A 25,198-nucleotide genomic window follows, 5' to 3' on the forward strand; every position below is an offset into this window, starting at 1 on the left:
TTCCAGAATGGCCCTTTAAGTCCCATTCTTGGTCCTGAAGATTTCTCCCAATAGAAGGATTTCTACCACTACTATATAAACTGTCTCCAGAAGAGCTACTCACTGGTCCAGAAAAAGTTTCCATTTCTCCAGAAAAAATGTCAATTTTACCATTCATCATTCTTTTTGCTTTATATGACTTACAAAAGTACTAAATATTATGTTTAAGACAATGAAGTAAATAAAGTAAGCAGTACTACATTGGACAAAATGGACTATTCTTCATTCAGTTCAGTTCAGTTCTGTCGCTCAGTCGTGTTGGACTCTTTGTGACCCCACAGACTGCAGCACATCAAGCTTCTCTATCCATCACCAACTCGCAGAGCTTACTCAAACTCATGTCCATTGAGTCGGTGATGCCAGCCAACCATCTCATCCTCTGTCGTCCCCTTCTCCTGCCTTCAATCTTTCCCAGCATTGGGGTCTTTTTCAGTGAGTCAGTTCTTCGCATAAGGTGGTCAAAGTATTGGAGTTTCAGCTTCAGCATCAGTCCTTCCAATGAATATTCAGGACTGATATCCTTTAGGATTAACTAATTTGAACTCCTTGCAGTCCAAGGGACTCTCAAGAGTCTTTTCCAACATCACAATTCAAAAGCATCAATTCTTTGGTGCTCAGCTTTCTTTCTCTATTTTTCATTAAAATCTAAAATATTTAATTAGTTCAATTAAGTAAAAAAGCATCAAATATATGCACTAGTATCATTTATAATAGTCACATTTCTACCTTTTCCACCTTAGAATGTGCTAAGACATTGGCCTTTTGAACCGAACTTCTAGATTTAACCACTTCCTATTTTGCATAAAATGTATAATGCATAGATTTTAATCTCAAACATACTAAATATAAATGGTATTTTAAAAGCTGAGTATTTGAATTCACAGGTTTAAGAAAATCAATACTATGGTTCAATGAAATTGCCATACTGTGAAGACCATGCACAATTTCTAACTACGCAAGTATTAGCCTTTGATGTATAGCTATTGATAATAGTCTAATATTATATGAGTTGTGTGCCCATTAACATAATAATTAGACTCTCAGTATGAATCTGCATAACTCTATGTGCATTATGAGTATTATGTCATTTAATGCTCAGAATAACTCCATTACACAGATATTATTATCGTGCTGATTTTATGGATGGGAAAACTGAGGTAGAGAGCACTCAAGCAACTTGCCCAAGGTAACGTAACCAATGAGCACCAAAATGCAGAGGTTGAACTTAGCCAACTGATTCTCCAGCCCCATTCTTAACAAAGGTGCTGTACCCCTCACACTCAGCTGCATGATCACACAAATGGATAGCTGTTAAGGAAAGAAAAGGCAAGAAACACACAATGTTGAGGTCTTCATAGAAAGGTTTCTACAAATGCTATGCTTTTTTCAATTACACCATTAACGTATCTGACCTGTGTATGATTCACTGATTTTCTTTTCAGAAGCCATATTTTTCCCTACAGATTTTTCCAGCTACACACATTCACCAACAATAGGTGATAGCTTTTTATTATCCTTAAACAAATTTCAGTCCCTCCCTTCGTGATGTGCGTGTGAGTGCTCAGTTGTTTCCAACTCTGTGTGACCCCGTGGACTGTAGCCTGCCAGGATCCTCTGTCCATGGGATTTCCCAGGCAAGAATATTGGAGTGGAGTGCCTTTTCCTCCTCCAGGGGATCTTCCCGACACAGAGATCAAACCTGCATCTCTCACATCTCCCGCATTGGGAGGAGAATTCTTTACCACTGAACTACCTCAGTCCCTCCCTTTAGAAAGTTGTAAAAATCACCATAATCATAACTTTATCCAGATATTCTTATTAAAAAATATTATGGTCTAGGGAGCTGCTGCCCCTCTTCCTAATTTCAAACCAAGTACTTCTTCCTTTTAGGACCCAGCAGCACCTGTAGAATGGGAGCTTGGGCTCAGGGAGAGGGTATGAGCACAATTCCAATGGAGAGAGCCAGCATAGGCTTTTAGCAGCCTCTGGGCCAGAGATACTGGCAGCCAAAAGACCAGGGCTGAGGATCAGGGCTCCAAGATTCTGACTGGGGAAAACTTCACCCCTGGTGACCTGGGACCATCCAATAGAAGCAGGCTGGGAATACTTAGGGTTGACCTGGTTTTTAAAGAATGGGCTGAATAGGTAGATTGATGCTTCAGTTCAGTTGCTCAGTCGTATCTTACTATTTGCAACCCCATGGACTGCAGCACCCGTCCATCACCAAATCCCGGAGTTTGCTCAAACTCATGTCCATCGAGTCAGTGATGCCATCCAACCATCTCATCCTCTGTTGTCCCCTTGTCTTCCTGACTTCAATCTTTCCCAGCATCGGGGTCTTTTCCAATGAATCAGTTCTTCACATCAGGTGACTAAAGTATTGGAGCTTCAGCTTCAGCATCAGTCCTTCTAATGAATATTCAGGACTGATTTCCTTGAAGATTGACTGGTTTGATCTCCTTGCAGTCCAAGGGACTCTCAAGGATCTTCTCCAACACCAACTGATGTTCGAAAGCATCAATTCTTTTGCGCTCAGCTTTCTTTACGGTTCAACTCTCACATTATACATACATACATGACTACTGGAAAAACCATAGCCGATGCTTATAAAGGATCTGTGTTAGACTGATGCTTACATTAGACTAGACTAGATTAGATTAGACTGAAGCATAGAAAGGCTCATGTGTGTGTGTCTGTGTGCTCAGTCACATCCAAATCTTTGTGTCTCCATGGTCTGTAGCCTGCAAATCTCCTCTGTCATGGAATTTTCCAAGCAAGAATACTGGAATGGGTCACCATTTCCTCTTCTAGGAGATCTTCAAACCCAGGGGTCAAACCCATGTCTCTTGTGTCTTCTGCATTGGCAGGCAGAGTCTTTATCACTGCAACACATAGAAAGCCCTTAGAAAGGATTCATTTCAGTTCAGTTCAGTCGCTCAGTTGTGTCTGACTCTTTGCGACCCCATGAATTGCAACACGCCAGGCCTCCCTGTCCATCACCAACTCCCAGAGTTCACTCAAACTCATGTGCATCAAGTCAGTGATGCCATCCAGCCATCTCATCCTCTATCATCCCCTTCTCCTCCTGCCCCAAATCCCTCCCACCATCAGAGTCTTTTCCAATGAGTCAACCCTTCACATGAGGTGGCCAGAGTACTGGAGTTTCAGCTTTAGCATCATTCCTTCCAAAGAACACCTAGGGCTGACCTCCTTTGGAATGGACTGGGTAGATCTCCTTGCAGTCCAAGGGACTCTCAAGAGTCTTCTCCAACACCACAGTTCAAAAGCATCAATTCTTCAGTGCTCAGCTTCCTTCACAGTCCAACTCTCACATCCATACATGACTACTGGAAAAACCATAACCTTGACTAGACGGGCCTTTGTTGGCAAAGCAATGTCTCTACTTTTGAATATGCTATCTAGATTGGTCATAACTTTCCTTCCAGGGAGTAAGTGTCTTTTAATTTCATGGCTGCAATCACCATCTGCAGTGATTTTGGAGCCCCCCAAAATAAAGGATTTCATTAATTTCTTCATCCCACTTATTGAGCAACTGCTATGTGCAAAGGTCTGCTTCAAGTGTCAGAGATACCAGAATGAAACAAAAAAGGCAGAAATCCCAGGCCTTTTGGGTCTACCACTGTGGTGGGAGTGGTTAAAACCAAAGTTCATCACAAGTGCCCACAAAACATGTCCCATTGTTCCTGGAAGTATGACTTACTCCAACTCAGCCCTCCCACCAGATTTTGCCTCCAAAAGGAGCAGCTGCAGTTACAGCCTCACACTTTTAGACATTGCCCCAACTCATTCAGACATGAAGTCCTGGGTCCCCATATTTAGCTCACTGAGCTTTCTCTTTGAAGCCACTCTGTCTTTGCTCAAGGTAAGGAAAAAGCCCCTCCCATCTCTTACCCTCAGAGACAGGGATGGGAGCTCAGCATACAAGCTTTTCTTCTCAGCTGTAAAGGGTCCACTCTTTTCTGGCTGATGACAGCCTAATACCAGAAGGAATGATTTTAGCATTCTCTTTGCATGGAAAGATGTGTTTAGATAGTCTAAAACAGTGCCTTTTGTTTTCTTTCATGTAACCCTAAATTTTTAAATTAGGTACCTTCATGCCTATTTTTAGGTTGATAATTAAATTTTTATCCTATATTTAAATAGCTACAAAGAATGTAATTACTGGCATTAGAACAAAACCTATTTCATTACTCTTTTAATGCATTCCATGAAATCTGTCACAGCAATTTGATACCTATCACAATCCTTTTAAAATACATGAACAAATTCTTCTCTAACAGTTGGAAAATTTACATCACTCTTTTTACTCTTTGAATTTAAAGTTCCATCCTAATTCCCTCCACAGGAATTTTGACTAATGTATTATATTGCTATGCTTCAGATTATTTTTGCAGTCACTCCAGTGTACTTCTATGATTCTAAAATATGTATATAAATAAACAAATTTAACTTTTGTGATCACAAGTTTCCAAATATTTTAAAAAATTATTCTGATTGAGCCCTCATTATCATTACTGTTACTATGTAATTTATCAAAATAACTTGGATATATTACAAATTTTGTTAAATAAGTTTCAAAGATAAAATTATAATTTTATTGGAAGAAATATTTTGATGAGAATATCTGGCTATTATTTTCAGATAATTCATGGGTCCTTGGGTGAATATTTCTGCTGGAATGACATAGGATTTAGCATCAAATCTATCTATATGTTATACATATAAAAATAAGGAAACCTATCCCATAGGCAAGATGATGGTAATTCAAAGACTTTTACAATAGTAATGTTTTCAATTCTTACAACTCTGAAATTAATAGCCAAAAGTCTTTTGGTAAGCATAACAAATATATTCTAAATTATAATTTGATTAGTCCCTTCTTCAATTTTATTCAAAAAATAAAATAAAAAGAAATCATCTGTTTCTTAAAAGCGTGAATTATTCCATTGTTGGCATAATTCATTTCCTTATTTCTAATAAGTAAACCAAGATTTATTAAATGACAGTCATCCCATTCTTCTTCCACTTAGAGGCATCTGGTTTAATTTCAGATACTCAGAAACAGTTAGAAAAAAGAAAAATACAGTTTATTACTTTCCCAAAATAAGTACTTTTATATTTTTTACATATTTTTATCAAAATCATGTACCTATTGATTTGACTTATTGTCCCTTTGGAAAATAATTATTTTAAAATTAATGGCAAAGTGAGTATTTATTTTCAAATCAATCAGACTGACTTTCTATTAAAATATCTGACTTCATTTTTTTATTTCAAATAAATGTGCTAATTTGTGCCACTGTGAAAATCGTCTCTCTTTTGAATTCTAAGATAAATGATGGATAGGTAGGTAGGTTCAGTTCAGTTCAGTCACTCAGTCATGTCTGACTCTTTGCAACTCCATGAATCACAGCATCCCAGGCCTCCCTGTCCATCACCATCTCCCGGAGTTCACTCAAACTCATGTGCATCAAGTCGGTGATGCCATCCAGCCATCTCATCCTCTGTCGTCCCCTTCTCCTCCTGCCCCCAATCCCTCCTACCATCAGAGTCTTTTCCAATGAGTCAACTCTTCACATGAGGTGGCCAAAGTACTGGAGTTTCAGCTTTAGCATCATTCCTTCCAAAGAAATCCCAGAGCTGAACTCCTTTAAAATGGACTGGTTGGATATCCTTGCAGTCCAAGAGACTCTCAAGAGTCTTCTCCAACGCCACAGTTCAAAAGCATCAATTCTTTGGCACTCAGCCTTCTTCACAGTCCAACTCTCACATCCATACATGACCACAGGAAAAACCATAGCCTTGACTAGACGGACCTTAGTCGGCAAAGTAATGTCTCTGATTTTGAATATGCTATCTAGGTTGGTCATAACTTTTCTTCCAAGGAGTGTCTTTTAATTTCATGGCTGCAATCACCATCTGCAGTGATTTTGGAGCCCCCCAAAAAAAGTCTGACACTGTTTCCACTGTTTCCCTATCTATTTGCCATGAAGTGATGGGACCAGATGCCATGATCTTCGTTTTCTGAATGTTGAGCTTTAAGCCAACTTTTTCACTCTCCTCTTTCACTTTCATCAAGAGGCTTTGTAGTTCCTCTTCACTTTCTGCCATAAGGGTGATGTCATTTGCATATCTGAGCTTATTGATATTTTTCCCAGCAGTCTTGATTCCAGCTTGTGCTTCTTCCAGCCCAGCATTTCTCATGATGTACTCTGCATATATAGATAGATATAAATGAATGACAGATATTAGATAACTAGATAGTATAGTGATTTGAATGATAGACCCCTGAAGATACCTATGTCAAAACTCTGGAGCCTGTAAATGTAACTCTATTTGGAAACAGGGTCTTGGAAGAAGCAAAACAGTTAAAGATTTTGCAATGAGAAAATTATCATCAATTATCCAGGAAGACCCTAAGTCCAATGACAAGCATCCTTATAAGCAGTTGTTGTTCAGTTACTGAGTCTTGTCCAACTCTTTGTGACCCCATGGACTGTAGTCCACCAGGCTCCTCTGTCCATGGGATTTCCCAGGCAAGAATACTGGAGTGGGGCACCTTCTCCAGCACCTTCTCCAGAGGATCTTCCTGATTCAGGGATAGAACCTGCATCACATGCATTGGCAGGCAGATTCTTTACCACTGACTCACCAGGGAAACACAAAGGAAATCCACATAGAGAAGACAAGGAGGTCATGTGACTATGGTGGCAGAGATCAGTGTAAGGCGGTCACAAGCCCAGGAATACAGACAGCCACCAGAAGCTGAAAGAGAAAAGGAATTGATTCTCTTCTAGAGTCTCTAAAGGGAGAAAAGCCGTGCCAACACCTTAATTTTAGACTTCTGCCTTCAGAACTGTAAGAGAAGAAATTTCATTTATTTTAAGCCACCAAGTTTATAGCAGTTTTTTAATAACAGTGATAGAAGATTGGTGAAGATAGATTGATAGATAGATAGACAGACAAAGTCAAAGAGATTGCTGTATGGATGAAGTCAGGCACTTCACTTCCACCTTTCTTTGTTTTGTCCTTGTTGGATTCTTCATAGTCTTCATATTCTTTATCAATATTCAGTGGACAGAAAGGGCAATGAATCTAAATGAAAATAATTATCTAAATTTGGAGCCTGCCAACATGGCCAAAATATTCCACTTCTTATGTCACGTGTCACGCCTAATAGAAACTGTCAGGTAAAGATGTTAGGAAACATCTAGATTAGAGAATCTTCTCCGAGAGCAGTATTTTATGAAATTTCTTTGTCTGGAACCTGAATATTTTTAAACCCAGAGGGAAAAAAGTCACCACATTAAGATTCAGAACCAGTTATGAGTTTCTTTAGTAAAGAAGGAGAATGAGGATTGCAAAGGAGAAAATGGAAAAGAAAAAGCAGCATGACACTTGGACCACAGGTGTATTTTTAGGTAAAATCAATCCACTAAAATAACACATACGGAAGCTGAAGATATGGAGACTGATACTCTTAAAACTATCTATGCTACATACCTCTTGGAAAGTGTTGGTAAAATACATTTAAACTCCTGTGTGAAAACCTCTGTTCCACAGTAAATGATCCAAAATTTGCACTGCCTAAGCTTAAACAATTCTAGGAGCCCTCTTGAAAGGAAAAGTACAAAGTTTTACTGTATGTTTAAATATAGGGTCTTGGGAGGTGCTCATGCATGTGAGAAACCCTGAAGCTCAAGTTTCTTTAACTTCATGGTAACTCCACCTCCAGACATGTGGCTTCTTAGCACTTATTGTATAGTTGGCCTTTGGGACCTCATCTCAGACACAAAGCATCCTATTTTAACGTCCACTTAGAATTTTATTTCTTTTGTCATTTTTGATATTTCTTTGTGCAGGCCTGTCTCTCTCCTCTCTTAGATCACAAGCCATTAAGAGTCATTTTTCTACTGCTGAACGTTCTGCAGAAGCCTGAATAACGGACATGCTGAAAATGTTGGTGATCAAATAAACTGACTCCAGCTTTTAAACCTGTAGCCAGAAGTAGCAGTCTGGAACTATTTGTCTTTCGATATTTTCCAAGCATCTCTTGGTACTGTGAATGTCCAAAAGACGTCCAAGTACATTGTCTCAGATGTGTTCCAGGGATGCATTGCTTGTTCCAGAAACCTCAAGGAGAGCACGAGGGTAAGATAAGAATAAGATGGAGCCTGGACAAGCCACGCTGACAGCCCAGAAGCAAAGTGAAGTGTTTAACTTGAAGAGTGACCAGGGTCTCCTGCAGAGACCTCAGAGGGAATTTCTGGAATCTTGGTAGGCTCTGACCTAGAAGTTAGGTGGAGACCATGGTAGCTGGCACTATTCTCTGTATTTGCTCTATCATGACCTTTCTCACAGCTGCTTCCGTTCCCAGGCATAGCCACTCCCGGGGCCTCAAGCCTGGATCCAGAAAGAACCCTTCTATGAATAAGAGGCTGCTTCTTCTTTTGTTATGGTTGCTGTTTAGTCACTCAATCTCGCCCAATTCTTTTGTGACCCCATGGACTGTAGCCCACCATGATTCTCTGTCCGTGGGATTTCCCAGACAAGAATACTGGAGTGGGTTGCCATTTTCTTCTCCAGGAAATCTTCCTAAGCCAGGGATGGAACTTGTGTCTCCTGCTTTGGTGTGCTTTTAGGGGGGCTAACTTCAGTGGTCCTATGAAATTTTTCCTTCATCAATGTATAATTTAACATTATACTATACTATAACTAGGCATAACACTCTATTGGCATTTTATCATCCATCTCCTTTTACATGTATTTATGTTCAAATTGTGTCTCTTTCCCTACAGCATCCTTAAGGGCGTAAATTGTATCAGAGCATTTCTGTGTAAACCTATAGCTCTTTGGATGATTATGGACAAAAAACTTAATTGTCTCCAGGACAGAATTTAGTTACAAGTAGCAATTCCCTAACTAACTATACCTTCCTTCTTACAAATACATGTTTCTGTTGGGACACTGAGGAAGCCAAAATGAATAGAAGTACTCTGACTCCTCAGCAGCATTTCCCTCAGCTTATAACATATTCCTTCCCGCACTTCCTGACTTAAACTCTTAAGCACAGCAGGGTGGGCACCTCATTGTTAGAGCTTTTATGAGTTATGTGTTTTTCAAGTAGATATAGAATTAACAGGTATATCCCCACTTCATCATTTTGGTGGCCCTAAAAGAATTACTGCATCTTTCACCTTGTGGTTCAAATGAGTTCAAAAGAGGAAGACAGCATTGTATGATGGAAAGGGCCTCACGATCTCAATTAGATTAATAGACACTCACCTTAATCCAGGCCCACAGTACCTAACAAGGACTAAGTCTTGCTGCATAAATAATAAAATAGTAAACACAGATCATGCAATAGCCAGAACATATTTTTATTTGACATGTAAATTATCAGCTAAAACTGGGTGAAGACAAAAACAGGAATTTTTATTGAATATTTAATAAACATCAGATTCTAGAAATGGATTTTCTCATGCTGACATCAGTCCTATGAGTTAGATATGCTAATGGTTTCATTTTTAAAAAAAGGGAAAGTAAATTGTACTGTCTAAAGTTGTGTAGGTACATTGATGAAGGAAATGGTAACCCACTTCAGTATTCTTGCCTAGAAAATCGCATGGACAGAGGAGCCTGGTGGGCTACAGTCCATAGCATTGCAAAGAGTTAGACATGACTTAAGCAACTTAGCACAAGCGTGCACAAATAGGTAGATAGTAAGGAAAGCAGGATTTGTGCCCCCCAAATGTTCCATACTGGTAACTGACCATTATAGAAGGTTCTGGAAAATCTTCCCAGTTTTATTTACTCAAGGCTAATTTCTATGATAGATGTGCTCAGTTGTGTCTGACTCTTTGTGACCCCTTGGACTGTAGCCCACCAGTCTCCTCTGTCTGTGGGATTTTTCAGACAAAAATACTGCAGTGGGTTGCCATTTCTTCCTCCAGTGGATTTTCTTGACCCAGGGATCAAACCTGCATTTCTTGCATGTCCTATATTACAGGAGGATCCTTTACCTCTGAGCCATCAGGGAATGAGGAAGTGACAGATGGGAGCTGGAAAATCTGGTGGTTTCTATTGGCTGTTATCTTCCTGTATAAGACATGATAACAACATCTATGAAGTTCTTATCAACAAACAGTATAAGCCTAAAAGAGGATCCATGGTAAACCTTGCATCAGAAAGAATATTATACTGTCATTTTTAAGTTGGAATTAAACGCCCCCCCCCCGGACTATTGCAGCTATAGTTGGAGTAGAATGTTTTAAAGAACGCCTTCCACTGAAATGTATATATTTCTCTTCCTTTTGGGGGCCTGCAAAAAATCAATATCCATGATATATGCAGGCTTTTTGATTATTCCCATTTCCATGGAAAAGTGGGTGCCTTTGGCAGATTATGCATAGTAAACTGATGGTCTTTTCAATATCTAAATCAATTCAAGGTCACTAGACACAACTCTTAGTAACCATCTCCATGAAAATGATTCCAAAATCCATTGCACAAAGCTTAGCCAAGATAACAGGATGGCTGTCATTTGAAAGAGCAATATAATTTCCATAGGAAAAAATATCATTTGTGGCAGATAACTTTTGTTCCTGTTTTGTGAAATGCTTGAATTCCTCAGGAAGCTCTCTTACTTCTATTTATACTTTAAAACAAGGTAGACTGAACTAGTCTAAGAGGTAAACCAACATGTTCTTCCCACACAAACATTTTTCATGATGGGGGCACATCTGTTCTGAGGTCAGCAGTATACAGTCAATCAAGGCATCATATAATATTTAAGCCAAAATGAAGATATACAAATAATTGTAAACACTCAACAAAAATATCCAGATAGTATACAGATTTCATTACTAATACAGGAGTCAGATTACCTAAATACCATAGAAGTCATTTCTCTTTTCACTTGATGAAAAAATTTGTAATGTTTGTACAGAGTTGTAGGTTAGTTAAATTTGAAAATTTATATCTACTTCATTTCTTTTCAAAAAATTGATCATATTTCTGATATATATGAAATATCACACTATGCTTACATGATGTGTTAGTTTTTTATTGCTACTGTAACAATTTACCACAAACTTAGTGACTTAACACAAATTTATTACCCCACCATTCTGGGGGCCAGAAATCCAAGATGGGTCGCAAACATGGTTAAAATTGAGGTGTCGGTAGAACTGAGTTACTTCTAGAGGCTCTAAGTGAGGATCTGCTCATGGTAGAAACTTCTACAACTTCTAGAGCATGACTGCTTTCCTTAGCTCAAGGCTGCGTCACTTTGATATACTTCTATCACCACAGCTCCTTCTCTTACTCTGACCCTGCTCTCTTCTTCTGACAAGCCTTGTAGGGCCCACCTGGATAATCCAAGATAATCGCCCCATCTCAAGATCTTTAACTTAGTCACATCCTCAAATATGGTGGCATATACCATATGCCATATTAGGTAACGTATTAACAAGTTCTAGGAATTAATATGTTTACATCTTTTGAGGGAGAGCATGATTTGACTAAAAGCGAAATTAGGTCTGGGATTGAATCCTAACTCCATACAACTAGGCTTTGATTTCTGGAAAGTAGTAAATCCTCACAGTCCTCATGGAAAGGTTAAGTGAAGCTTTAAAATAATTCCCCAGAGCACTTCTCTTCATTCTCATTGGCTGGAGTTGTATGTCATGTCAAACCCAGAACCAATCAGGACTTTTGAGCAAGTGTATCAAATTGGTCTACACAGGAATGAATAAATGAATGAGGGTTCAATTCTAGGCTTAAGGGTATACTGATCCACAAGCTGAAGGAAGAAGGATGAATGACTAAAAGAAAATTTTTAATTAAAATAAAAATAGGAAAAAGTAGGGTTTTCTTAGGAAGGAGGAGGTAAGGATGAATGCTGAATAGGAAACTAACAATATCCATTGCTGAGCTTTCAAAACTTAGCCTAAGTAATAATAACAATGAAAAATAACTCTAAACACATAATTGCTTTTATTTTGTTGATACTTAGCATATTTCCTGGCACACAATAAATATGTATCACACAATAAAAATGTATTACTAATCAATGACTTTATTAGACAGGTTTTTATACATGCTTTGTACAAGTATAAAATAGTTAAAATTTTTAAAAATAGGAACTTAAACAATCCCAAAATATGATAACTGACACTTCGGTTTTGTAAAAGCTGGGAGTCTAGCAAACAGAATTCTCTGCTGGTCATATTATGCCACAGTTGCTCCTCACCCCACAAGTCCATGAGCAGTCTCAGATTTTGATTTCTATTTGCCCATCAGGTTGTTCACATTAATTTTCAGACTCTATCTGGCATTTCTTTCATGTGACAACAGGCTGTTTTTCACAATTGCTTCCCTGTTCTGTATCTCTCAGTGCTCTCCTTGCTGCCTGACACATGTAATTCTCCCAGTTTTCTGCTGTTATTTTGCCTTCTTGGGTGACAAATATCACAGATAGAAATGCTTGTGGGGCTTCCCCAGTGGCTCAGCTGGTAAAGAACCCAACTGTCAATGCAGAAGACACAAGAGGCATGAGTTTGATCCCTTGGTCTGGAAGATACTGTGGAAAAGGAAATGGCAGCCCATTCCAGTATTCTTGCCTGGAAAATCCCATGAACAGAGGAGTCTGGTGGGCTACAGTCCATGGGGTCACAAAGAGTCAGACACCACTGAGCGGCTGAACAACAAAGAAATGCTTTGTGGTCCACTTGCTCTTGGGCTGCTCCTTTTTGCTGCCCTCATTGGCCACTCTCTGTCACTGCAGGAAACCTGCCAGGTCCACATGAGTTTTCCCAAGAGCAGACAAACTCTTATGTGCTATTTAGTATATGAAACTGAGGTTCCCAAGCACGAACTCATGATGCAGAAAAGAATTGTCTTCTTCTCAATGTAATGTCACAAAACAGCCTGGTCTTAGTAAAGCAAGAGTGCAAAAAGACCTTAATCTAGCATGTTTTGAACAAGAGTCAGTTCATTTCAGTTGCTCAGTCAGGTCCAACTCTTTGCAACCCCGTGGACTGCAGCACTCCAGGCCTCCCTGTCCGTCACCAACTCCCAAAGCTTGCTCAAACTCATGTCTGTTGAGTTGGTGATGCCATCTCATGCTCTGTCATCCCCTTTTCCTCCTGCCTTCAATCTTTCCCAGCATCAGGGTCTTTTCCAGTAAGTCAGTTCTTTGCATCAGGTGGTCAAAGTATTGGAGTTTCCATTTCAGCATCAGTAATTCCAATGAATATTCAAGACAGATGTCCTTTAGGATGGACAGATTTGACCTCCTTGTAGTCCAAGGGACTCTCAAGAGTCTTCTCCAACACCACAGTTCAAAAGCATCAGTTCTTCAGTGCTCAGCTTTCTTTATATTCCAACTCTCACATCCATACATGACTACTGGAAAAATCATTGAAACTGGGAGGAGAAGGGGATGACAGAGGTTGAGAGGATTGGATGGCATCACCGACTCAGTGAGTTTGAGTAAACTCCAGGATTTGGTGATGGATAGGGAGGCCTGATGTGCTGCAGGCCATGGGGTCACAATGAGTCAGACATGACTGAGCGACTGAACTGAACTGTGCTGAACTGATAACCATAGCTTAGACTAGACAGACCTTAGTCAGCAAAGTAATGTCTCTGCTTTTTCATATGCTATCTAGGCTGATCATAGCTTTTCTTCCAAGGAGCACTCATCTTTTAATTTCATGGCTGCAGTCACCATCTGCAGTGATTTTGGAGCCCCCAAAAATTAACTCTCTCACTGTTTCCATTGTTTCCCATCTATTTGGCATGAAGTGATGGCACTGGGTGCCGTGATCTTAGTTTTCTGAATGTTGAGCTTTTAGCCAACTTTTTCACTCTCCTCTTTCACTTCATCAAGAGGCTCTTTAGTTCCTCTTCACTTTCTGCCATAAGGGTAGTGTCATCTGCATATCTGAGATTATCGATATTTCTCCCAGAAATCTTGATTCCAACTTGTGGTTCTTCCAGCCCAGCATTTTGCATGATGTACTCTGCATATAAGTTAAATAATCAGGGTGACAATACACAGCCTTGACTTACTCCTTTCCCTATTTCTCGTGTTCAGGATACACATCATGTTTGCTTTCAGCCAGTTAAAGTATTTCATAATAGAAGTCTCAAAATTAGTATGATCAACATCAAGCTCTTCAATATGTGAGTGTTTTAGCCATTTTAAAAGAAGCAGAATATTCTCAAAGTTTGGAGTCTAAGTGTGGTTTCACTGGAACCCTTGTGAATACCCTCCATTACATTCAAACTAGATTTTTTTGTTTCTGTTATTTTTTTTTTAACTGAATTACCAAAGTGCTGAGTTTAGGAAGAAGGAATGAGGCAGAGTTTGAGCACTAACTTCATTGTGTCTACAAATCTGATAATAAATCCCTTCTATTTCCTGTAGCCTATTAATAGCTGGATCTACACAGAAAACTAAAATAGGTTTCCTAGTCCATTGGATTTCACACAATAGAACTGTGGACAAATGAGTTCTTAATAAATACTTTTGGAGGAATGATGATTTGCTAGTTAGTGTTATGCCACTTTAAAGGGATAGTAACTTGAATAAGTCAATGCATCTTCTAATGACTTGCAAGGGAATCTCTAAGCAATGTTGTACTGTATCCGTTATGTTTTTCAGCATATTATATCCCTGGATGTTTTCCACTCAGAATTTGTAAAATTGTTCTTCACAGTAGGTAAAATCCCCTTTCATGATCCTACAACACTACTTTCTTTGGTTGTCCCATGCTCTTATTCAAAACTCCCCCAGGGTCTCTGTGATGCCCTCACACTTTCTACCATCCAGTCTAAGGTTACTTTCCTCTCAATTCATCCCTTCATGTCTCTTCTTTTCTGTACATTACCCCCACCTCAATTCAAAAACCTGTTTCTACTAAGGCATTAGTTTCAGATGTTCAAAAAGTACAGTGATGTCTTATGTTTGTAACATTTCCTTCTAAAAAAGCATTTCTACATACAGTTTCCTTATTTGATACTCATAGTCATCCTTTTTTTTTTTTTTTTTGGTTGGTTATGAGTTTGATATTCACAACCAATCCATATTGATAGACTGGACATTTTCATCCCTTTTACAGATGAGAAAATTGAGGGTCATGGGAATTAAATGAATTATATTAGGCCAGAAAACAAACAAAGGAGAGGTCTGCTTTGAGACACTTATGTGTGTTTTATGCTTCTAACTACTCCTTCACTCATCATTCTAAATCCTACTAAAATATTTAATTTTCACAGGCATTGTTCAAAACAAAGTCCTGCCTGTGCACGCATGCTCAGTCATATCCAACTCTTTGCAACCACATGGACAGTAGCCCACCAGGCTCTCCTATCCATGGGATTTTCCAGGCAAGAATACTGGAGTGAGTTGCCATTTCCTCCTCCAGGGGAACTTCCTGGGCCCAGGGATCAAACCTGAGTCTCCCGTGTCTCCTGCATTGTTAAGTGGATTCTTTACCACTGAGCCATCTGGGAAGCTCCCCAAAAGAAATGAATTTCCCCCCAAAATTCAAGTCACTTTTCCTTTCATGGATAAGTACAGCAATCAGTGTTTTTATTGGCTTGATTACAACTCCTGGGATCCGTAGTCAAAGCAAACATTTTTGAACCAGATTATTTAGATAATTCAAAGAAGGCAATGACACCCCACTCCAGTACTCTTGCCTGAAAAATCCCATGGACGGAGAAGCCTGGTGGGCCGCAGTCCATGGGGGTTGCTGAGGGTCGGACACGACTGAGCGAATTCACTTTCACTTTTCACGTTCATGCATTGGAGAAGGAAATGGCAACTGACTCCAGTGTTCTTGCCTGGAGAATCCCAGGGACGGGGGAGCCTGGTGGACTGCCGTCTATGGGGTTGCACAAAGTCAGACACAACTGAAGTGACTTAGCAGCAGCAGCATTCAGATAACTATCTATATTTGTATGTACATGCCTCTCCCCCTTCCTCCCACCTACACAGGTAAAAATGGGTAGAAATATAAAATGCACTATATGCATGCTTTCGCCTAAAGAACCAAAATTTGAGGTGTGGCAGTTTGGGGAAATCTTCTCTTAAGACTCAAGGGTCTCAAGAAGATTGGTTGTTTGGTGACCTTTAGTTGCAGTGTGTCCTCCCTGGAGGATTGAAATTGATTTCTTCATGTTGCTGAGTGAGAACCCAGAGCCAGCAGCCCCTGACCCACACATCACCCGGTAGCATGCCGTGGCCTCACATGAACACATGTGAGCACCGCGTTTGGGAGGAATCGAAAACGGTAGCAGCAGGGCTCTCATCCTGCTACACTGTTTTGAAGTTTTTCTTTCAGATTGTGCTTTCTTTTCAGTTCATTCTTCTTCACTGTGTGCTGCAGTATGTACGGCTCAATTCTACACTTGCTTTATTCAGCTTCTGAGAAACAAAAGTTGGTTATCTACTACCTGATCTTAATTTTATTACAAAAGTCCTAGGGCTGAATTTTGCAAACAATTCTGAAGTCTGTGCGGTCTATACTATATTCATTATCCAATATAAAGTGATTGAAAATATCTGAAGTTGAAGAGCCCTCCCTCCCCCAAGCTTTTGGCCAGCCAAGCTTTTGGAGCAATCAATGGCGAGAGCAAGCCAACTTTATACGGGAAGCAGAGAGGAAGCTGTGAAACTAATGAAGCTTAAGTGGCAGAGCCCTCCCTTTGCACAAGTGCCTAGGCTTCCCTGGTGGTTCAGATGGTAAAGAGTCTGCCTGTAATACAGGAGACCTGGGTTTAACCTCTGGGAGGAGAAGATCCCTGAAGAAGGGAATGGCTACCCACTCCAGTATTCTTGCCTGGAGAATCCCATGGACAGAGGAGCCTAGTGGGTCACACTCCACAGAATCACAGAGTCAGACACAAGTGAGTGACTAACAGTTTCACTTTCTACCAAGACCCAGATAGAGGAGCCTAGCAGTGTGTGCATATGGTCACATATTATCTCTGAACTTGAAAAACTAAGGTATGTAACTATAATTGTTTACAGAGTCAGATTTCTCTCTAGTCTCAGTTGGGTATCTGAGTGGCATTGGAAAAGCAATAGGCATTTGATGGCCCTGGATTAAAAGAGGGTGACTTGGAGATACACTTAGTTTGAGCTTACTAGAATATATACATATACATATATATACATATACATATACATATATATATATATATGATTCTCAGGCATGTCTGTGGTGGAGGTAAATTTTAGTTGATATCCATTTCAACATGGGCATGGCCTCTAGGTGTCCTCCTATGGTCTACGGGGCCAGTGCACCTAGTGCTGTGACAGCAAATGCAATGCCAGAGGTTGTATTATGATCGGAAAGTGTCCTTGTGTCTAGCTATGACCAACCTAGACAGCATATTAAAAGGCAGAAACATTACTCTACCAACAAAGGTCCATCTAGTCAAAGCTATGGTTTTTCCAGTATTCAGTACATATGTATTGGACTATAAAGAAAGCTGACTGCCAAAGAATTGATGCTTTTGAACTGTGGTGTTGGAAAAGACTCTTGAGAGTCCCTTGGATTGCAAGGAAATCATACCAGTCAGTCCTGAAGGAAATCAGTCCTGAACATTTATTGGAAGGACTGATTCTGAAGCTGAAACTCCAATACTTTGGCCACCTGATGTGAAGTACTGACTTACTGGAAAAGACCCTGATGCTGGGAAAGATTGAAGGCAGGAGGAGAAGGGGACAACAGAGGATGAGATGGTTGGATGACATCACTGATTCAATGGATATGAGTTTGAGCAAGCTTCAGGAGTTGGTGTTGGACAGGGAAGCCTGGTGTGCTGCAGTCCATGGGGTCACAAAGATTCGGACATGACTGAGTGACTGAACTTAAACTGAATCAGTTCAGTTCAGTCGCTCAGTCATGTCCGACTCCCTGTGACCCCATGAACAGCAGCACGCCAGGCCTCCCTGTCCAACACCAACTCCCAGAGTCCACCCAAACCCATGTCTATTGAGTCAGTGATGCCATCCAACTATCTTATCCTCCGTAGTCCCCTTCTCCTCCTTCTCTCAATCTTTCCCAGCATCAGGGTCTTTTCAAATGAGTCAGCTCTTCACATCAGGTGGCCAAAGTATTGGAGTTTCAGCTTCAACATCAGTCCTTCCAAAGAACACCCAGGACTGATCTCCTTTAGGATGAACTGGTTGGATCTCCTTGCCATCCAAGGGACTCTCAAGAGTCTTCTCCAACACCACAGTTCAAAAGCATCAATCCTTTGGCTCTCAGCTTTCTTTATAGTCCAACTCTCACATCCATACATGACTACTGGGAAATCCATAGCCTTGACTAGCCGGACCTTTGTTGACAAAGTCTGTCAACAAAGGTTTTTAATGTGCTATCTAGGTTGGTCATAACTTTTCTTCCAAGGAGTAAGTGTCTTTTAATTTCCTGGCTGCAGTCACCATCTGCAGTGATTTTGGAGCCCAGAAAAATAAAGTCAGCCACTGTTTCCACTGTTTCCCCATCTATTTGCCATGAAGTGATGGGACCGGATGCCATGATCTTAGTTTTCTGAATGTTGAATATATATATATGATTCCAGGTGTGTCTGTGGTGGAGGTAAGTTGTTTGTGTCCATTTCAGTGTAGGCATGGCCTCTAGGTGTCCTCCTATGGACCATGGTGCCAATGCTCCTTGTGTTGTGACAGCGAATGCAAGGCCAGAGGTTGTAGTATGACCAGAAAGTGTCCTTGTGGAAAACTATTATAGTCATCAAATTTATAAATTTGTCACTGAAGAATTAGAATCTTAATACACAGTAAATATAAAAGCTATCTCCTGTCAGGAACAGACTTGATGACATATCATACTGGGTTCTAAACACAACCTCTACAGAGTCTTCCCATGTCTTTTGGTGGGGACCACACGAAATAGACTTTATCAGAACTCTTTTGTTTATAGGACACAAACTGTAGCAGTGACAACAGAGAGAGTATAAAAATTCACGTATTGAAAATAGTTGATAACAAGTCTTCTTGTTTCCAGAACATTACAAATAATGACTTGTGAAGACAAAATATTTTCGAAACTATTAATATTATGAAAAAATTTTAAATTTTCATGCTATAACAAACACTAAATAACACTAATACTTTCTCTATTAAAATATAAAAGTTTTGTCAAATGAAGAGGCAATCAAAGAGTATTTATTCAATAACTAGAGGAAAAAACATAGCTGTTGTTGTTGTTCAGTCACTAAGTCATGTCCAACTTTGTGAGATTGCATGGACTGCACCAAGCCAAGCTTCCCTGTCCTTCACGGTCACTCAATAAATTAGTGTAAAAAAGAATATTGTGATTATTTTTCTGGAATTATGGAAATGTGTATATGACCATTTTTGAATGTGTAAATTGTCCTGAATTTTCTTTCTCATTTTAAGTCATTTTTTCATTTTTCCATCACTCTTAACTTTCTTGAGAACAAGGGAAGTGGGCAACAAAAATGCATCTATACCATATTCTAATTATCTAACTTTTAAACATTCAAGCAACTATGAAAAAATATATTCTCCAAGCTTGACAACTCTACCTCCATAATGACAAATTAGGAAAAAACATAAAAAATATACTGTTTTTAGGTGACTGTAAGGTAATCAACTTTCAGTAACTAAAATTAATTATTGTACATGGCTGAGTGTTCTACTAAAGGAATGATGTGTGTGTGTGTGTTAGTTGTTCAGCCATGTCCAACTCTTTGTGACCCCATGGACTGTAGCCCTCCAGGCTCCTCTGTCCATGGAATTCTCCATGGACAAGAATACTGGAGTGGGTTGCATTTCCTTCTCCAATAGAAACATAAAGATGTATACAATTCATAAGTTATAGGATTTACTGCCTTAATTCTTTTATTCTATCCAAAGCACTAGACATAATAATCAAGTGTTTTAGACGTTTATTTTATTGATAATGATGCCACATTATCCACTTTTTTACTATTATATAATTTTTGCTGTTGTCCAGTCACTGTCATGTCTGACTCTGCAGCCGCATGGACTGCAGTACACCAGGCTTCTCTGTCCTTCACCATCTCCCGGAGTTTGCTCAAACTCATGTGCATGAGACCCCTTTTATCCTTGTTTAAGGGCAACACTGTTATGCTATCTAATTTTGTGTTTGTTTATTTTTATTAAAGTGGGCCCTGAAAATGTCTAAGCTTCAGCCTCCACAAAGTTTGGATTTACCCCTGGAGAGAACTTCTGGATAAATATTGCAGGCTACATGTATGTGGTTCCTACAACTCCTTTCCACTAAAATGCCTAACTAGTGATCTTTTCAAAGCTATAACCCCCTGAGGGAAAATACTGAAAAGGATCAAACAGCAACAAAGTTAAGAAAGCTTAAAAAAAAAAAAAAAACACAGATGCATGAGTGGTAACTGGATTAACAGACTAGGGAAAATGAAAACCTCAGGTGTTAGCTAACCTTGGAGCCTTTCTCTTTTTAATATCCAGCATCTGTGACCTCCCTTGGGCTTCCCTGGTGGCTCACGGGGTAGTGTCTGCCTACAATTTGGGAGACCTGGATTCAATCCCCGGGTTGGGAAGATTCCCTGGAGAAGGAAATGGCAACCCACTCCAGTACTCTTGCCTGGAAAATTCCACGTAGGAAGGAGCCTGGTAGGCTCCAGTCCATAGGACTGCAAAGAGTCGCACATGACTGAGCAACTTCACTTCATCAGTGTCCTCAGACAATTCCGCTGGCTCTACCTTCAAATACACCCAGAATCTCATCACTTCAGACCATCTCTCTGAGTACTACCCATTGTCCCCCAAATATATGTTAAATTGTGTTTCCCCAAAAGATATCTTGAAGCCCTAAACTCTGATACCTATACATGTGACCTTATTTGGAAATGAAGTCTTTATAGATGTAATAAAGTTAAAATGAGGTCATACTGGATTTTTTGTAGCAACATGCTTGGTTAGGCTGGGCCTTAAATCTGAGGACTGCTGTCTTTTTAAGAAAAAGAAAAATGGAGATTCAAAGACAAAGGCAGCGATTGGAGTTGCGATGCCACAAGACAAGGAATACCAAGGACTGCTGGCAAACAAAGATTGCTGGAAGCTGGAAGATGCAAGAAAGAATTTTCCCCTAGGCCCTCAGAGGGATCATGGCTTTGCTGACTGACACCTTGATTTCACCCTCTAGTTTTCAGACCATGAGAGAATAAATTTTTGTGGCTTAAGCAACCTAGTTTGTGGTCATGTGTTATGGCAGTCCTGGGAAGCAAGTATATCTACTATTATTTCTTGCTTGAACAAATGAAACAGTTCTTAACTAAGAACTTTTGTTTCTCTCCTGGCTCCTCATTCGATGTATTCACAACACAGCACCAGTGACACTCCTAAAATCTGAATCGGGTCATGTCATTTCTCTGATTAACACTCTGTTGTTTGGTTGCTCAGTGGTGTCCAACCCTTTGCAACCACATGGACTGCAGTGCTCTTGGCTTCCCTTCCTTCACTTTTTCCCAGAGTTGGCTCAAACTCATGTTCATTGAGTTGATGTTGATATCCAGCCATCTTGTCCTCCATTGCTCCCTTCACCTCCTGTCCTCAATCTTTCCCAGCATCAGGGTCTTTTCCAGTGAGTCAGCTCTTTGCATCAGGAGGCCAAATTATTAGAGCTTCCACATCAGTCCTTCCAATGAATATTCAGGGCTGATTTCCTTTAGGATCGACTGGTTTGATCTCCCTGTTGTCTAAAGGACTCTCAAGAGTTTTCTCCAGCACCACAATTCAAAAACATCAATTCTTCAGCACTCAGCCTTGTTTATGATCCAACTCTCACATCCATACATGGCTAATGGAAAAATCATAGCTTTGACTATATGGACCTTTGTCAACAAAGCAATATCTCTGCTTTTTAACACCCTGTTCTGGCATGCTATTTCCTTTGAATAAAAGCCTTTGTTGATACATTTACACTATAAGCAGAGCATGCCTCCAGCTCTCAACCCTGCCACCTCTCTGCCTTCCTCATCACCTCCCCAGTCTTCTCTTCACTCCTTATACTCTGGCCACATTGGCCTCTTTGCTGATCATCAAACACTACATTCTCACCTCAGAACATAGGTGCTGGAATTTCCCTCTTCTGGCAACACTTTGCCCCAGGTATTACCTTAGATAACTTTTTTGCTTCCATCAAATCTTAATCAAAATTCACAGTCTCACTAAAAATATGACTACCTTTTTAAAAAATTTCTACCTGCTCTTTATCTCCTGACACCCCCAGGTTCGTTCAGCCAGTTCAGTTCAGTCACTTAGTCATGTCCCATTCTTTGTGACCCCGTGGACTGCAGCTCACCAGGCTTCCCTGTCTGTCACCAACTCCCAGAGCTTGCTCAAACGCATGTCCATTGAGCTGGTGATGCCATCCAACCACCTCATCCTCTGTTGTCCCCTTTTCCTCTTGCCTTCAATCTTGCTCAGAGTCAGGGTCTTTTCCAATGAGTCAGTTCTTTGCTTCAGGTGGCTAAAATATTGGAGCTTTAGCATCAGTCCTTCCAATGAATATTCAGGACTGATTTCCTTTAGGACTGACTGGTTTGATCTCCTTGCAGTCCAAGGGACCCTCAAGGGTCTTCTCCAACATCACAGTTCAAAAGCATCAGTTCTTCAGTGTTCAGCTTTATGGTCCAACTCTTACATCCATACATGACTACTGGAAAAGCCGTAACTTTGGCTAGATGGACCTTTGTCAGCAAAGTAATGTCTCTGGTTTTTTAGTTGGCTGTCTAGGTTTGCCCTTTACCCTAACTTTTTTTCATGCCACTTACTGGTCCCCAGAATATTAAACAATTTATTCAGTTAGTATGTGTCTTATTTATTGACTATTTCTTACATTCTGTAAACTCTTTGAAAAGAGGAAGTTTTGTTTTCTTTGCTATTATATCCCAAGTGCCTAATGACAATATTGTGCCAAGTGACAATATTGATACATATTTGTTGAATAAATTTGTTGTATTGATTGAAGTATCTCAAACACATGTTAATCTCCATCAGAGAACCCCAGAAATACTAAGGAATTCCTGAATAATGAAACTGCTGGAAATAGGAACCATTTGGGACTGAGGAAAATTATTCAAAAAGTTGTGTAAACAGTTAGTGGAAATCTGGTTCTTTTCCCTGCCTCCCGAGAAAACGACAATAGGCTTACTCTCTTGAAAGAGCCTCTAAGAAACTCTAGAGGTCAGAGAAATATTTCAGGGGTATCACAAAAATTTGTTCCATGAACAAGGAAATCCCCAATTCTCTTCTGATACTTGACTCTAAAAACACTGGCATTCAAGCCCATGAATCGTGGATGGGAGTTTGCAAGAGTTCTCTCTTTAGAAAACAAGCCCCAAAGGAAATATTTACTGATATAAAGAGTTGAGGGTGCTCCTAAAAAGTAACCCAGCCATGTTACCTCACCCTGGATGGTGTGAAGCTGTCCATTCATGCTGGGTGTCTGAGAAGCTTTATGGGCTCATCCTAAAAGATGAAATGATCACTCTAACTTGAAAGGCTCTACTTTCTGGCAATGGAGTAAAGCAAGTCTATGTATTTCTTTAAAAAAAATAATATAACTTTATATAAGAACACTAAAAAAATGAAATATTTTATTACAAGGAATATTTCCCATTAAATATATCTGTTGTAAGCCTTAAAACATAAAAAAAAAAACTTATGACAATTATATTCTGGTATGTTTCAGAAACCAGACCAATGAATTGTTTCCCAGGTAAGCGTTTGAAACCATAATTGATATCAGGCAAAACAAAATACCTTTCCGTGTAGATTTGCCCAGGCAGCAATCTCGTTGTTTGTTTAGACCCTTCTTGTCTAGACCTTAAATCCAAACTGCTTTGCACTATTTTTCAATTATCTCTCAGGTGCCTATTGTGGGCAAGTCATTTTTGAGTGCTGGGAGAATAGATAATGTCATTATTGTTGCTACACTATCACTCTGAGATATCTAGAACAGGCATCTGTACTTTTGTTTCATGGCCAGAGAGAATTGAAACAAAGAGATTATGTGATTTAGACGAAATCAAACCACTAGCTTAAAAATCCCACTGTGGCAAGTCTTCCTAAGTGAGTGTGAAAGTCATTCAGTTGTGCCCGACTCTTTGTGACCTCATGGACTATACAGTCCTTGGAATTCTCCAGGCCAGAATACTGGAGTGGGTAGCCATTCCCTTCTCAAGAGGGTCTTCACAACCCAGGGATTGAACCCAGATCTCCTGCATTGTGGGTGGATTCTTTACCAGCTGAGCCACCAGGGAAGCACTCTTCCTAAGTGGCAGGACACAAATTCATCCTGGAATTTGGCTTTGAAGTTTCTGGTCTTATTGTCATCTAATCAAGCACCTACCTAGAAATTCCCATGGGTTATTTCATCAAATAAGACAGATTACATCTGACATTTTCTCAAAGCATTTTGAAATTTCCCTTCCTGCCTCCACCCATATATTTTATTTTCACCTAGTGAAAGGGGGTCCATCAGTTTAAGATGACTCCAAGAAGCCCACTGGCTCGGGCAATTACTTTATTTCTTCTCCTTGAAAATGTCATGCACACTTTAAGCAAATTGACAAGCAAGCTTGAAATCCTTGTCACATTTAGAGATGCTACAGAATACAGCTTGCAAGGATAAATGGACCTTTGGATTAAAAGCTGTTATTAGGTACAATCTTTGTGACATTTTTTTCCATCTCCAATATAGAAACAACATTCTTCTTTCCTATTCTCCTCTCCCCAAAGTTTTCTGAGATTCATCATAATATTAAAATTTTCTCAACTACAAGCAGCAGAAACCTCAATTTAAATTGTCTTAAACATTATGGACATGAATATTTTCACTTTACTAAAAACTGAGTGGGCTCCAAGAAAGTGAAGTGATATGCCCAAAGACATCATCATCTCTCTGCTTTTCCATTTTTGAAAGTATCACCTTCCTTTTATTACTGGCAAGATGGCTGCAGCAATTCTAAAGAGGCACATATAGGTATGAGAACAACCAGAAAAAGAAAAGACATAGAGATTACTTCCTCTTTGACATCCATAGGAGAAAAACAAAATTTCTCAGAA

This window comes from Capricornis sumatraensis, chromosome 3 (genome assembly GCF_032405125.1).
Source record: "Capricornis sumatraensis isolate serow.1 chromosome 3, serow.2, whole genome shotgun sequence".
Lineage (NCBI taxonomy): Eukaryota > Metazoa > Chordata > Mammalia > Artiodactyla > Bovidae > Capricornis > Capricornis sumatraensis.